Source organism: Amblyomma maculatum, chromosome 1 (assembly GCF_055883805.1).
Source record: "Amblyomma maculatum isolate TAMU_Amacu chromosome 1, ASM5588380v1, whole genome shotgun sequence".
Lineage (NCBI taxonomy): Eukaryota > Metazoa > Arthropoda > Arachnida > Ixodida > Ixodidae > Amblyomma > Amblyomma maculatum.
In genome coordinates this window covers 265,806,621-265,820,974 of record NC_139344.1, presented here as the reverse complement: position 1 = coordinate 265,820,974, position 14,354 = coordinate 265,806,621, and the positions used below count along the sequence as shown (strand labels likewise).

Here is a 14,354-nt window from a genome sequence, read left to right as displayed (position 1 = left end):
GACGCGTACACTGCTTCTTTGTTCCGGCGATATTGAAAGCAATCCCGGCCCACCCAAGCTGCGCTCCAACAGTTTAAAGACGAATGACGAGAAAGATAACGATCCCGCAGGGTCTGTGTTAGCTATGCTGAAGAGCTCAATGACCGGACCTTGGAATTAACTAAAAGACAAAGCCAGATCTGCGCATAAGTGAAAATCATCAAAGACAACCAATCATCACTGGAAAGGAAAATATTAAAGCTATTTAATCTCCTCGAATCTCTCGAATAGAAAACTAAGATTCTTAATACTATAGAACCTGAGCTGGTTTCAATTCAGGACGCCACTAACCGTCTGACATCGCGCCATGCAGCACTGCAGTCTCGTTTGGATAAACGCGAATCATTTGCTTCTGCCATCGACACCTGCGAGGCTGATATATTATCGCAGTAACCAAAACATGGCTTCATCCTAACGTTAATGACAACGAGATATTTGACGATTTATCCTTGTTCTCAGTTTACCGATGCGATCGCACTGTGCGACTAGGAGGGGGTGTCATGATAGCTATATCTAAAGCTATACCGTGCTATGACATTTCAGTGCAAACTAACCTTGAAACATTTTGGGCATGCATGGAACTGAGCCATAAAAAATACATGTTTGGTGTATGTTATCAACCTCCCAAATACTCGTTGACGTTCACATCTGAACTACATGATGCGCACAAATTTGTTGTTACGCGACACCCCGCAGCACCTATATATATATTTTTTTTTACTAAGCGATTTTAACTTCCCAGAACTCATATGGTCTTCTGAACTAATTCCAAAAACATTTCCTTCGTCGAAAAGTATTGAGTTTTTGGACCTCTGCTCACTTTATTCCCTTTCTCAGTTGGTACCACAACCAACCTGAATATCTGCTTCTTCTTTTAACAGTCTAGATTTACTATTAACATCCCATCCTGATCTTGTTTCAAACTTAGCCTGCCTGCCCGGTCTATAAGCGACCATTTGTTAGTCTCTTTTAACCTCAAGACTTCAGCTGTGAATAATGATAAAAAGGTAAAGCGAATTCGTGATTATAGTAAAGCTGACTTTCAGGACGCGAACGAAGAACTTTCTTCTTTTCTTGACGTATTTCTGGTAGAATTTGATCGCCGAAGCACGGAAGCGAATTGGGGCATTTTCATTGCCAAAGTTAAAGAACTTACTGAAAAAATATATCCCTCTACGCACCATCACAACGCATACAAAAGCATTGTGGTTCAATGCACATAAAAAGGATTTCTAATAGAAAGAAACGTTTTTACCGCACTGCTAAAAAATCTAACCCTGTTTCAAAATGGGAGGCCCATCATGCAGCCAATAGCGCGTATCAGCACTGAAAAATGGCAAGGCTCATTTCCTACAGTACACCTTGCCTAACATGCTCACAAATGACCAAAAAAAATTTGGCGTGTCATCAACCTGGATAGACATCGTTCAATAAACTTTCTGATGCAAACGTTTCCGCTATGGACGATACTCAGTGCCATAAAGGAGTAAATGAAACATTTTGCCGCAATTTTGTTTTTTCTTCAAGCATCACGTTGCCCACAGTGGATCATTGCAGTATTGCAGTTTTCCAGTGATAGACGAAGTAATCCTTGTGCCCGAAGGTATTGAAAAATTAATAGACAATCTTAAATTGTATACAAGCCCCGGCCCTGACTTGATTAACGCCAAGTTTCTGAAAAGCACAAAACTTTATTCTTCAACCATTCGTTCTAAAATATCTCAGCAGTCGATCGAGACATCTGTACTTCCGACTGACTGGACGGTCGGGAAGGTGGTTCCGCTGCACAAGTCAGGTAGTAGAAATGCCCCTCTTAATTACCGCCCGATATCGCTAACTAGCATCCCGTGGAAACATTTAGAGCATGGCTCTGTATACTAATGTAGTCAACTTTCTGGAGTCAGCTCCTTCTGCACTGACGCTCAACATGGCTTTCGTAAATCATTCTCATGCGAGGCACAACTCCTTACCTTCACGCAGAAAAGTCATGCTATTATTGATCGTCACTCATGTGCGGACTGCATCTTTCTAGATTTTCTAAGGCTTTTAAGAAAGTTCGTCATAATCTACTCCTCTTTAAATTTAACAAGCTGAATATTTACCCAAGTAGATGGACATGGCTAGAATATTTCCTTTTCAATCGCACACAATTTATAGTAGCAAATAACTTTCATTCTGCATTGTCAGTCGTTCATTCTGGGGTTCGTCAGGGGTCCGTTTTAGGTCCTCTTTTGTTCCTCATATATATAAATAATCTCCCTCTCTGCGTAACTTCTAACATTCATTTTTTTTTTTCAGATGACTGCTTAATTTTCCGTGAAATTAAGGACCCTAATGATGCTCAAATCTTGCAAAAACATAGTAATGAAATTTACGACAGGCGTGCCACATGGCCAATAAAGTTAAACGTCACTAAATGTAAAGCATCACGTATCTCGCGCGTTTCGACCCATTCCATTCCTTACTGCGTTGACGACATGGCACTAGAACAGGTGACATCATACCGCTATCTATGAATCCACATAAGAAGTGATCTAACATGGCCTGTTCATATCAATTCCATAATTACAATGTCAATCGCGTCCGTGGTTATCTTCGTCGTAACTTCTTCTCTGCTTCTGTCTCCCTAAATCTGCTCCTTTATAAATCGCTAGTTCGCAGTAAGTTAGAATATGCGTCGTCCATTTGCGATCCCAGCACGGATAACCTCATCACCGCCCTCGAATTAGTTCAGAATAACTCTGCTCGCTCCATCCTTCAGAACTATAACCACACTGCTAGCGTAACGTCTATGAAACACGCATTGCAGTTAACGCCCCTTGCTTCCCGTAATAAGTATGCTCGTCTTGGTTTATTTCACAAAATAATGTACCATAACCCCATTCGGCGTAGCCATCTTGTGCCCCTTCAGCATGTCTCAATACGAATTGATCATTCTCATAAGGTCGGTATTCCTTTCTTTAAAACAAAATGTGCAGCAGGCTGTTTCATTCCACGAACAGCAAAGAATTGGAACCACCTTCCCGGCCTACTGCCTTCATCACCGATCATCAAATCTTTTGTGCTGCTTTAGCTAAAATTGTATTGAGTATAGCAACATAAACACCCTGTAAACAAGCTCCTTGTTTGTATTCACTCCCCTCTTAAATGCCTCCGGCCTTGAGGGTAAAAATAAATAAATAAATAAAAAGAAGACGATGAATTGCAAACATTTGCCGAATTTCTCTTCACTCACTAGACATCAGAGCATAGTAGTGACATGGTTTACTAGTTATCAGTCCCGACGTCGCTTGGAGCCACCGCAAGGCTAGATGGACGAAATAAGAATCGGCAAAAGAATTCTTGCGAACACTTCGTTTGTCCCCGAAGTCTTCAAGTTTTGCAGGCGGTTTCCCAACCCCTGCATATCTCTCAGCATACGTCGCTTTTAAAAGTGAACATGTAGCAGACGAGTGCGCGTACACACTAAACCTTTTTAAATGGTTTTGGGTGTCCAATGAGTGTGCACGAGTGTCCCCGAACTAACACCCTACGTGAAAAACGGCAAGGCAGGGATAAGGCACAGCGGTTCAAAATCAGGGTTTTACGGTTGGCTACTCCGCATTGTGTGAAATGAAAGAGGGATATTTCAGAAAAAGCGAAAGAGAGAAATGCAGTCTGGCGGGGAAGCCAAAAGCCGCTGCAGCAGCGTTCAGCACTTTGACGGCGGCTGTGCGCTGAGAGCCTCAACAGAACACAATATTCGCTTTTCGGCGCCAAACAAACGACGTTTGCACCACGAAGGATGTTTCCCGGTGAAGTAGTGCTGCTCTACTCATAGGGTGTTAACCCGGGGACAGCGTTGCACCTTTAAGGGTGTAAAAAGGTTTAGTGCATCCTCCACATGAGAGTCTGTGAACGGTTCGTGTGTGCTGATCGTGGTGAGCAGACTGCTCAGCATAAATAGAGGGCGAGGCCATGCATGAAACTGGAACGTTGGGGATCTATGAAAGGTTATGCATGAAACGTGGGAGACTTTTGTCCAAAGAAGTTGTGAACATACTTGTGCGGATTTAATTTGTGCGCTTAGTCCAATTGTTCCTTTATTTATTATTCAAGCTTTTACGCACTGAGGTTGAGTTTCACAGTTGCTCCTCTGATATCGCAATTTTCAATCACTTGATGTGGTTAATTGCTGTGTGCCACTCGTGCATATCCTCTCTGAAAATGGGATATTTTACATGAATTCTCCTAATCCCTCTGCATGCGATATTCTTGGACCTTGGTCAAGCTGTGTTGTATAGTATAATAGTATAGCTTTTAGCCCAGGTGACCACATTCAATATCTGAAACAAAATATTTCCTTCGCATACGGAGAGCTGCATATATATATATATATATATATATATATATATATATATATATATATATATATATATATATATATATATATATATATATATATATATATGCTCACTTGTTCTGAAATAGGTAATTTTTTTTTCTCATGCAATATTCATGCAGCAGTCTTGGACAAACCATGAATTTACGTTTCGTTCAGCAGATGACGCTAGTGCCTTCAAAAATTATGGGGCACTAAATGGCATTATAAGAGATATGTGCAGAACTACTTTGCGTGTTTTCTGTCGCTTTCCATGAAAGGCAACACAAATGCTTGAAACCGTGCTAGAGCTTACAGCGCCGGACATGCCAGTCCTATGCCTCATCGTCTATGACGTTCGTTTCCTGGGCACGAAGTGGAAAGTTCGTGCACGGTGACTGTATTTAGTTCTGTAGAATGTGAATACAAAGTGGCTAGAGAGAGCCCATTACGGGCGGGCAGAACTAATATATATATATATATATATATATATATATATATATATATATATATATATATATATATATATATATATATAGAGAGAGAGAGAGAGAGAGAGAGAGAGAGAGCCTGGGTTTTATCGGCGTCCTTCGCTTCCCATGTATAAACTTGTAGAGCGCGGAACTTTACTGATCTTTGACTCCCTGTCGCCTGATGTGGTGATTAAAGAAGAGCTGCTCTCATTCTTCTTCTTCATTAGTTCCTTCGGGGTGAGGTCGATTTTACGGCAGATATGTGCGGCTCCTTTCGCCGCCCCCTTGTGAAGCGTGTGCTTTCCGAAATGTATACACTCACATGGGTTGGCGAGTTACAGCTGTTCGTTATGTGAGGCACGCTTGCTGCACGCGTGTGCGGCAGCAGTTTTAATTGCGTAACGCCGGCACCATCCACTGCGTCATCCATGTGACCCACTTAAAGCGAGCCTCGTACTGTTGCCACGGGCCTCAATGAGGCTTCATTTGGATGCGGAACACGCAGGGGGATATGACGCGACGTCTGGGCAGTTTCACCACTGTCTGAGGCTGCTTGCGCTATCGCAGCCAGCATGCAAATCCTGGTCTCTTAACGAGCACCAGTCGGCAGTAAAAAAGAAAAACTGTTACGACACGCTGCAAACGATATGCGCGCTATTTGTCTGGGTCCCAAGTGCGCTCTGTGCACTTTCTTGAGTTGTCAGCCGGAACCGAAACATTCCACGCGGAGTAAGAGGTTCAAGATTCCCTGTTTTGTAAAATCTTAAAATCGAGGGTTGTAGAGAAAGTGATGTGATTGGTAGCTAGCATTCTAACCAAGCGATTAATTGGCAACTATGCACCCAAAGAATAGTCGGCGGCAATTCGCTTTGTGCTTCCAAGGATTTCGGAAAACACGAAAAATAGTCTTCCCCGCGAAGGTTTTGTTTAATGCTTCTATGCCAATGAGAACAACGCTCAACAAAGCTCGAACCACGTTCTAGTAGGACACGAAGATGACACACAACGGGTGAGCTAGCCTTACTCAGCGTCGAAAAACAGTTAATATTAGCGCACAGCAAAAGAAAAGGAAACATAACAAAAAAGTAGTTCGCTCACTGTAAGGTACATCCATTTATGTCACTTCTTCCATTCTATTTCTCGGGTAGATGTCCCGAAGCGACCTTGAGTTTCATCGTGAGTTTCGTAAGCTGGGCGGGCAGGCCTCATAGCCCCTTTTGCCGGCCTTTTCCTTTGTTTTATAGGAGAAAATAAAGGTACATGAACAAGGAAAACGAATCCAGCCGCTTACAGTGTTGTTTCACAGCTGGAGACTTTAGTCCGGGAACGATTGGGACTCAAGGATGAGCTCGGTCGCTAGAAACGAAGCCAGGTCTTCCTGGATGAGCCAGGGATGCGCATGAGGCTGCATTCGGGCAGCCTCCTGCGGGCAACAGTGCCCGGAGTGGCCCTGGAACGCACGACGGTTGTGAAAGGACGAGGTCTGCTAGTGACGTATCCTGCTTCCGCACCAATCTGCAACCGGGCTGAGACTTCTTTTGCCGGGGTTCACGAAACTAGGCCTCCACATGTCTTCGTTTCTGAATATTGCTTGTTATTTTTGATCCACGATGTTTTTAATGTGCGGCCATGAGTTTTAGCCACTGCTATATCATACATCTCCTTCGCATACGAAATAACCTTTCATGGTTTTTTTCTTTTTTTCTTGTTGTTTATCAGGCACAGCCTGGAATGAATTCCTATATTTTAGTCTACAAACTTCACACACCTCGAGGTAGTAACGACCTAGTAATGAGGTAGTAATGACGCTAGTGGACATACGTCGAGGCTACAACGCGTTTGTCTGGGGTATATCTGCAGACGATTTCTGTTGTTGCATGGATGAATTGCGTATTTTCGTATCACATTTGAATAACTTGATGACAAGACAAGAACAGGACTTCTGCTTGTGGTGAGAGTTTAGTATGGCGGGGCTAAATGACAAACGTCTAGAAAACAAGAGCGCTGTGTTGTCACTAAACCTTAGCTCCACAACTTAAACAGTAAAAGAAAGAAAGAGAGAGAAGAAAAACAGACATTGCAGAGACCGTAGACACCACAGAACACTGGGAAAGTAAGGCCGTAAATCGCACACTTAAGGAGCGCCTTTCTGCACTGTCCGAGTAGCGTTTTCCTTTTTGGTGTGAACATCCTTATGCACAGTCCGAGTTTTCGGTCACGACATACTATACCAGCACCGTTTGCCACGAGAAAACCCCTAATGTCAGCAAATCATCTGGATAAAGAGCATGCAAACAAACTGTTCCTCCTCGGAAGAAAGCCGTACGTTGCTTGCCGTCGTCGGAGTCACGTAACACTTGTGCAATTTAAAACTTTGCCTGCGTATGAACCTCGAACACACGGTATCTAAGCAGCGCATGGGAAATCTGAGGAGTAGCTATCTCCCTACATCACGCTGTTTGCGGTCGTTGTTCCTTTCTTTTCTTTTTTTTAAAATAAACGGCAGAGCGAGGTCGCCTTCGAGGCGCCCTTCTCGGAGAAGCGGTGCTTGATGCTTATCATCTGCCCTCGTCACCTCCGCCACTATGGGCCTTGGTGCCACCCCTCAGTAAGTGGTTGAGATGCAAAGAAGGCTCATACACAGCATAGAAGTTTACTTCGGCCCAGACACTCTGAATTCACGACGCGTAAGGAAGGTCGCGCGGAATGCCGCCAGGACGAGTGACCGCGAGCCAGCGCTTGCAGCGAACAAATTACCGGGCAAACTGACCCCGAGAACTTAATATACAAAACGATTTCAAACAACGTATCCCGCATTGATATACAGCGCATGGCAATCCAGCAAAGCATCGGTATACAGAGCATGGCAATCCGGTCCGGCCGCAAGACGCGAGAGATAGCAACGATAAACATGATGCGACTGCCCAGAGAGAGAGAGAGAGATAAAAGGAAACAGAAAAGACCAGAAGAAAAGTGAGAGAGAAGAGTTGGGAGGAAACAGCAGCACGTGGAGCGCCAGTAGAGTGGCTGCGAGATATTATCTGGACGTCACAGGCGTAGAGACGGCGTGGGCATTCTATTCTGTTTTGTTTGTTCTTGCATATTGGGTTTAACGTCCCTTAGCACTAGGACAATTTCGACCACCTGGGGTACCATAACGTGCACTGATGTTTTACAGTAAATCGCTGCTTAATGTTCCGCCTCCATCGAAATGGGACCACCGCGGCCGAAATCGAGCCGGCGTTCTCGGGATCAGCAGTTGCACTCAGCCACAGGAGAAAACCAATCAGTCAGGAATGATTCCACTACAGAAAAAAAAAACTTGCCGGGTTAGTTAGCTCACTTTTAGACGCAAGGTAAGAGCTGGTTGAATGCGATATGGACGGCACGGACAATCACAGTCTCTTCGTCGTACGTGTCTCATTAGCGCAGCTCTTCTTTTCTACAACAGAGCTTGCTACTCTCTTTACAACGTCTGGACAAGATCAAATAAAGCTGCACTAAAAATCTGCAAACGTGGCGACTGACAGCGTATGCTGCCAACAAGGTCCTTGTCCTTTCTTCGTGCTTCCACATCCGCATGAATCGGAGACGCGATATGAAAGAAAAAAGATAATTGCTGCTATATTTAAACCACTCCCATTCCCGTATACTTTTTTTATATTTAGGAACGTCGACAGAGACTACCGTCGCTCAATCCAATCTGAACCGAAATCTCTCGCAGTATTTTCTCAATTAAAAAAATGGCCAAGTAGCAGTGTACCTTCTTGACTGCTATGCACTCGGGTAGGGCACCTTATGGGAGGGCTTGCGAATGCGCCTACTGATGACCAAACAGGACATTTCGCGCTGAATTGAGCCGGTATTACAGGGGTCTCAAACACGCTGTCCGCGTAGGAGTTTGTTGTGGCTCATCGGCTTCAAACATTTCACCCTTTGTTCCGCAAGAATGTGTTAGCTTCACAAGTTGGCTTTGCCACCAGACTTGTCTTTCGTCTCAGATCATCTAAAAAGGCCTCGTGTTCATACGGTATATTTCTTTGTGGAAATAAACGTAGATATTGACTTCTAATCCACGAGAGCGTGTGAAGTACGATTGCTGCTTGCAAGGACAGCACGATCTCCCTCTCTTTCATCTCCATGTCTAGGGTTTTCTTTTGAGGACAAGTTACTGGGGTGTTTAGTAACCGCAGGACCGATTCAGTACATCTCCCAAGCCATCCTGAAGTCGCACCCATCCGGCGTTTAGGCAGCAACGAGCACACGTCGCTTTTTTTTTCCCACGAAGAATAGGATTTTCTTCGCTGTTTATTTATAGTATTGTCAGTTAATCATTTTATATTGTTAGTTTTATTTATTGTTTCTATTCTTAGTTGTATTTCAAGTTCCGGTTCCTGGCCCTCGGAAGACATTTTCTCCATGTGGCCCGCTTAACAGTATGAGTTTGCGATCCCTGCGGTGTAGTACAGCTAGAAATCCCTGTTAATGCAACGCTCTCAGATGTGCTCTGCGCTCTTCATAACATATTCTGCACGGTGAGCCCAATTTCGATTCTGTGCTGGACTGTCGGGAAAGGCGCCGTTGCATGACTACCTCTTCCTTTATAAACTGCTCCTCTGATTTTTGTCAGAGGGCTTTTCTCTGGGTGCAGAGCGTCGTTAGTCCTACGGACTTGTACTTATGTCCCGTTGCCTCATCCATTCTGTAATCGATCAATAAGGGCAAGCATCAATTCTCTGCAACCCGCTTTACGGCCGTTTATGACCCTATCTATCCGCCCATCCTGAGACAGCTGTAAGTCGCTTTCCCACCGCAGAAGAATACTGTTCCGGCTGTGCATTGCAGTGAGCTCAAAAACAGCAGCGTCGCGCTCCTTTTGGGGAATGTTTTTGAAAAACGACACAGACAAGGCAGGTGATGAGTATTCGCCGCTATTTTTTTATTAATATTATTGCGGCATTAAAAGCATTTTTTTCTCTATCGCGATTCATTTAGCACCTAAAAACGGAGATTCCAAAAGGAGGACGTACACGTAAACTTGTAAATAGGAAGTGTATACAATAAGAAAGAAGTAACCATCTCCAGGTGCGCAGCAGTGTCGAAGCCTCCCCACTCAGATTCTCTGGTATGGCGAAAAGCGTCCCGGTTGTGAAGCAGTCAGTGTCGGCATCGAATCCATAGCGTGTGCGGTTTGTTGGCTTTAGTTGAAATGCATGTCGATAAAGTGCTGGCGGTCCCTGAAGGTGGGGCCCCAGGGGTTCCGCTGGTCAGGCTTTTTCTGCTGGTCTCTCTGGTCGTTGTCGCTATTGCTCTTGAATGACGACGACTGTGGGTCCTTGCTGAATGATTTGAAGCCTTTCTGGCTGCCAGAGTCCAGGCTCACCTTCCTGCACATACGTAAATGGTTCCAACGTCAGAGGAGAGGAGACAAACACACAAACAAAACTTTATGTCATGTTGCAACCCACGACAGTGACAAGGAAGCATGCATCTAGTTCCCGACTTCCGCCCTTGATCCTGTCGATACGTTGCACCGAGTTTAAAGGCATACATGAACTTTTGGAAAGTGGTAGCAATAACTCTTTGCATTATACTACAACTACGCTCGTTTCCGCGAAGGTCAAGCTAAGACCCACTCTTGCTAGTAGAAAATAAGCCGTATTGTACGTCTCTACGCTGTCTGGTATCTGCGGGGAGCACTTACGAAAGGAATAAATATTAAGCCCTCGAGCTAGAAAATTCCCCGGAACGTTGTGTAGCAGTCTGTCCGGACTGCACCATCCCCGGCAAGTTCTTCCAGGAGTATTACTCGGTCTAAGCAACATTACTCCAAGGTTACCCACCTGGTAGAAATCATGACACTCTCTTCGGGACGCATGTTGCTCTCTTCTCCGGTGTCCGGGTGGGGAAGCTCACGAACGCTGTGGCACAGCTGAGGATGGTTCTTCGAAGAAGGCCTTCACAGAAGGCAAATATTCCTAGGCAGCTATGCGGGGCCGATTCTGGAAGAGCACATAAAAGAGGACACGCCCGTGAGCTGTCTACTGGTAGCTGGACACAAGTACAGCGGACCATGCGGAGAAACGGATGAACCATGAGCTACTGTCGCTGATACAAGCGTACCGAGCGAGGCGAGCAAACTGTTGCGGGCTGCAAATGCGCCAAATTTAAGCCGTTGCAACAGGTGCACGGAACCCACATGTGTGAATCACGCCACAAACTGCTGAGTCGCGTGTCATGTGCCGCGCGCATGCCTCGGTGGCTGTGTCAGCTTGTCGCTGTGACTCGCCGGAGCCTGGCAGAGAGAATTTTCCAACAATTATAGGGGCTGCACACATACGTGCCGCTCTTTGAGGACGGCATCCGGTTTAGGTTGTTACGGATTGCATAAAGCGTGCTCAACAAAGGTACGCATGAAAACCCCTGCATTCTGGTAGGGAACTGAAGAACTGCAACTGGTTAAGAAATAAACGCTGTGCAGAATAATGTTAGCCACTTCGTGATGTTTCGTTCTCCAAATATCATTTGCAATTAGCCGTATGGCAACGCAAAGGTGACACGTTAATTATTAAATTGCATTTGTGGGGCTCTGTAGCATAAATTTGGGCTATGCGTTTAGTTTTATATCTCGAAAATAACAGCAAAACCTATCTAGCGAAGAAAGCATCCCAACATGTTGTAATCACCTGGAACACTATAATGTTAACCTTCCTCAGCCTGGCTTAAAGCTTGTGTGGCTAAGACATGCGCAAACATAACTTTTATTGTAGTCTCATTCCACCCTCATTTAGTACGGCCACTGCCGTCCAACTTCCACGTATTTAGGAAACAAGACCGATAGCCTGAAAACAGCAACTAAATTAAGCTGCAGGAAACAAGCCAAGGACGATGGGGAAAAACGCGGCCGCAGTACAAACGGGGCACGAGCATGGCCAAGTGTTCGTGGCTCCATTCGTAAAAGGCCGCTCGTTCGCCTCCTCCTCCTAGTTTCGTTGGCCAAGTTTTCACTCTAGCGCTGTGTCATTGGAGGCAGCTTGCCTACTGTGTGAGCGTCGATATTCAAGACTGTGCGAATATGCGCGTGAATACATGACTTCGAAACAATGAAATATAGCTTGAATGCTGCGCAGACAATGTTTCCACGCATAACACAGAGCAAAATAAGCAAAGGTAGAGGAAAAGCCTCAGTGGGCTAGCCAACGTTTCGACAAAAGGAGTTGCCTTCGTCTGGGCTGTGTAGTTACGCAGTCACAAGCACAGGGCATGAAACGCGAAAGCAAAGTAAAACGAGACCACCATGCTGAGCCTGAGTTTGCTTGTAGCGCCCTGAGTAAAGAGAAAAAACTCCCGGGCTTCGCTCCAGGCAAGGAAGGAAAAACAGGGCCGGTTTTCTGTCGTAAAGGCGCCATATGTCGCCCCTGTCAAATTGAAATGACTGGGCGCTCCCAGCTAAGGGTGCGGTTCTCAAACCGTGAGCTACCCTCGTTTAATTTCTGTGTGGAAGCGAAAGAGAGCGAACTTTGTTTTCATTAGTCCGATTTCATTTCTTTTCCGAATGCGCAAGTCTGAACCGGATTTTCGGCCAAGTTTTGGTCCTTATCGCCTCCGGCGGAGAGCGGTCCCCTCAGCTACTGTCGCCGCCATCCGAACAAGTAGGCACAGCCTAAACTGGACTCGCTTGACGGCATCGACATTGCGCAAAGTAAACGAGTTCCAAATTTTATGGACGCGCTGTTCTCGCGCGCGTCCTGGCTGCCTCTCATACTGCCCGCTGGTAGCATTTCTTCGGTCGCATCACTGATTTCCCGCGACAGGCTGAACCGGTTATCCGGCGTCGCTAAAAATAGACGCATACAGCAGGACACTCAGAAACCCTGGCGATGTTTGCAAACGGCGTGTAATCTTCAGCGCCTCGGTCAACGAGGTCAAAAGCCGACAAGACTTGAAGCAGCTGCTTGATTTTATTTCGTGGTTGCACAACTTGGATGGAACGTGAAAAAATAAGTCTCTTAAGGCCAGTTGGTTCCACCGCGCATTTTTTGCTGACGCGACTCTAATAGCAAAGAACATCCTAGTCGATGGCACTTCTCACGCCATAGCCGTAAGCTAAATTGAGGTTAACATAACAAAGCCACAAAGACTCCTCCCGGTACTGTTTAAGGTATCTACCAACACAGTGCTTACATTGCATTGCGGGTGGGTAAGTCAGAACCTGCAGAAAACCTACTAGGCAAAGCGGGCACTGATAAGAGTGTCCAGCTGGCCCAAATAATGGTGACCCTTTCGGTTATCGGCTCATCAGCGGCGTCATCGTGACTCACCTCAAGGAACGTGGTGCAGCTGTGTGAGGACCTGTAGTTCCAATACGTTCCCACTGTTGCCCAACCGGCTGCCCCGCCGAGTGAGAATGGTCTCAAGCAGTTGATCAATGACTGCAAAGACGACGGCTTGGCTGCGCATCCGAACCTCCGTTGGCTCCGTGGGATCAGTCAGTGCCACGACCGGGAGATCAGGGTGCAATGATGGCTCAAGAGAAGCGGAGGGTGGCGACCGAACGGTGGCTTGCGACTGACGCGGCGCGGACTTCGCGTGCGTCTAGGTTCGATAAGATGCGGACCGAGAAACGTCTAGCTGGACGGTGCCGAGAGGGGCTGGCAAAGCTTGCTGGACGAGTCGTTCTCCGAAACAAAACAGCTCTGGGCTGGTGCGGCGCCCTTATATGCGCGCCTGAGCGGGCCGGGGAGAGGGAAGATGACCTTCTGCGCGGCCAGCCAATGGCGGCGTCACGGCGAGACTCCAAGATGGAAGCCCCCATCCAGCGAGAGTGCCACCTCCGCCGTCGCTGTTGCGACTTGCAACGTGACCCGCGTCACGAACCCCGGCCGCTGCTCGCCGCCGCCGGCCCATCTTGAACAGAAACGAGACACGTCGCCTATCTCGCGCGTCCCAGCAACATCCTCCAAATTTTCCACTGCACTGCTCCGTCGCGGAGATCGTGCTCGCAGAGCTGGTGCGGGAAACGCTAGAAAGCGGCGAGGCCTGCACCACCGCGGCTTCGTGCGGTATCCGCTTCGGTGCGTTTGCCTCAAGTGCGTTTGCCAGCGTGCGTTTGCCGGCGCTTTCTAAACCGTTCGCGTTATCGAATGGGTCGGTAACATTGTCTTTATTTAAATTTATTTTCCTGCCCCTACTCAACGACACTTGAATTTTGAACTGATCTGACCAAGAGTTCGAAGAGGGCCCCTGGAGTAAGTAGGACGTCTAACTGAATGTCCGTGACGATATCACTCCGGTCTCACTGCCACGCATGGGCAGCAATAGACAGAAGCTGGAAAAACATTGGAAAGGACTTACAAGCCGATCGTGATATATAAGAGGCTCGATACCCTGGCCATGGAACTTGAGGAATTACCGTAAATCTCGCCGAACTTAAAAGTACTGACGGAGAAAGGTGCAATGACTTTTGAAATATTTAGAGTTTG

At 46.3% G+C, this 14,354-nt stretch overlaps 1 long non-coding RNA gene across 1 annotated transcript; it reads right to left on the bottom strand.

The window, feature by feature from the left end:
• Positions 1 to 9,787: 9,787 nt before the first annotated feature.
• LOC146206456 (uncharacterized) lies at positions 9,788 to 13,650 on the bottom strand. The gene is made up of 3 exons (XR_014704439.1): positions 13,194 to 13,650; positions 10,716 to 10,874; positions 9,788 to 10,259 (listed from the first exon to the last, which is right to left on the bottom strand). It is a non-coding gene; the product is annotated as an uncharacterized LOC146206456 (long non-coding RNA).
• Positions 13,651 to 14,354: the final 704 nt, after the last annotated feature.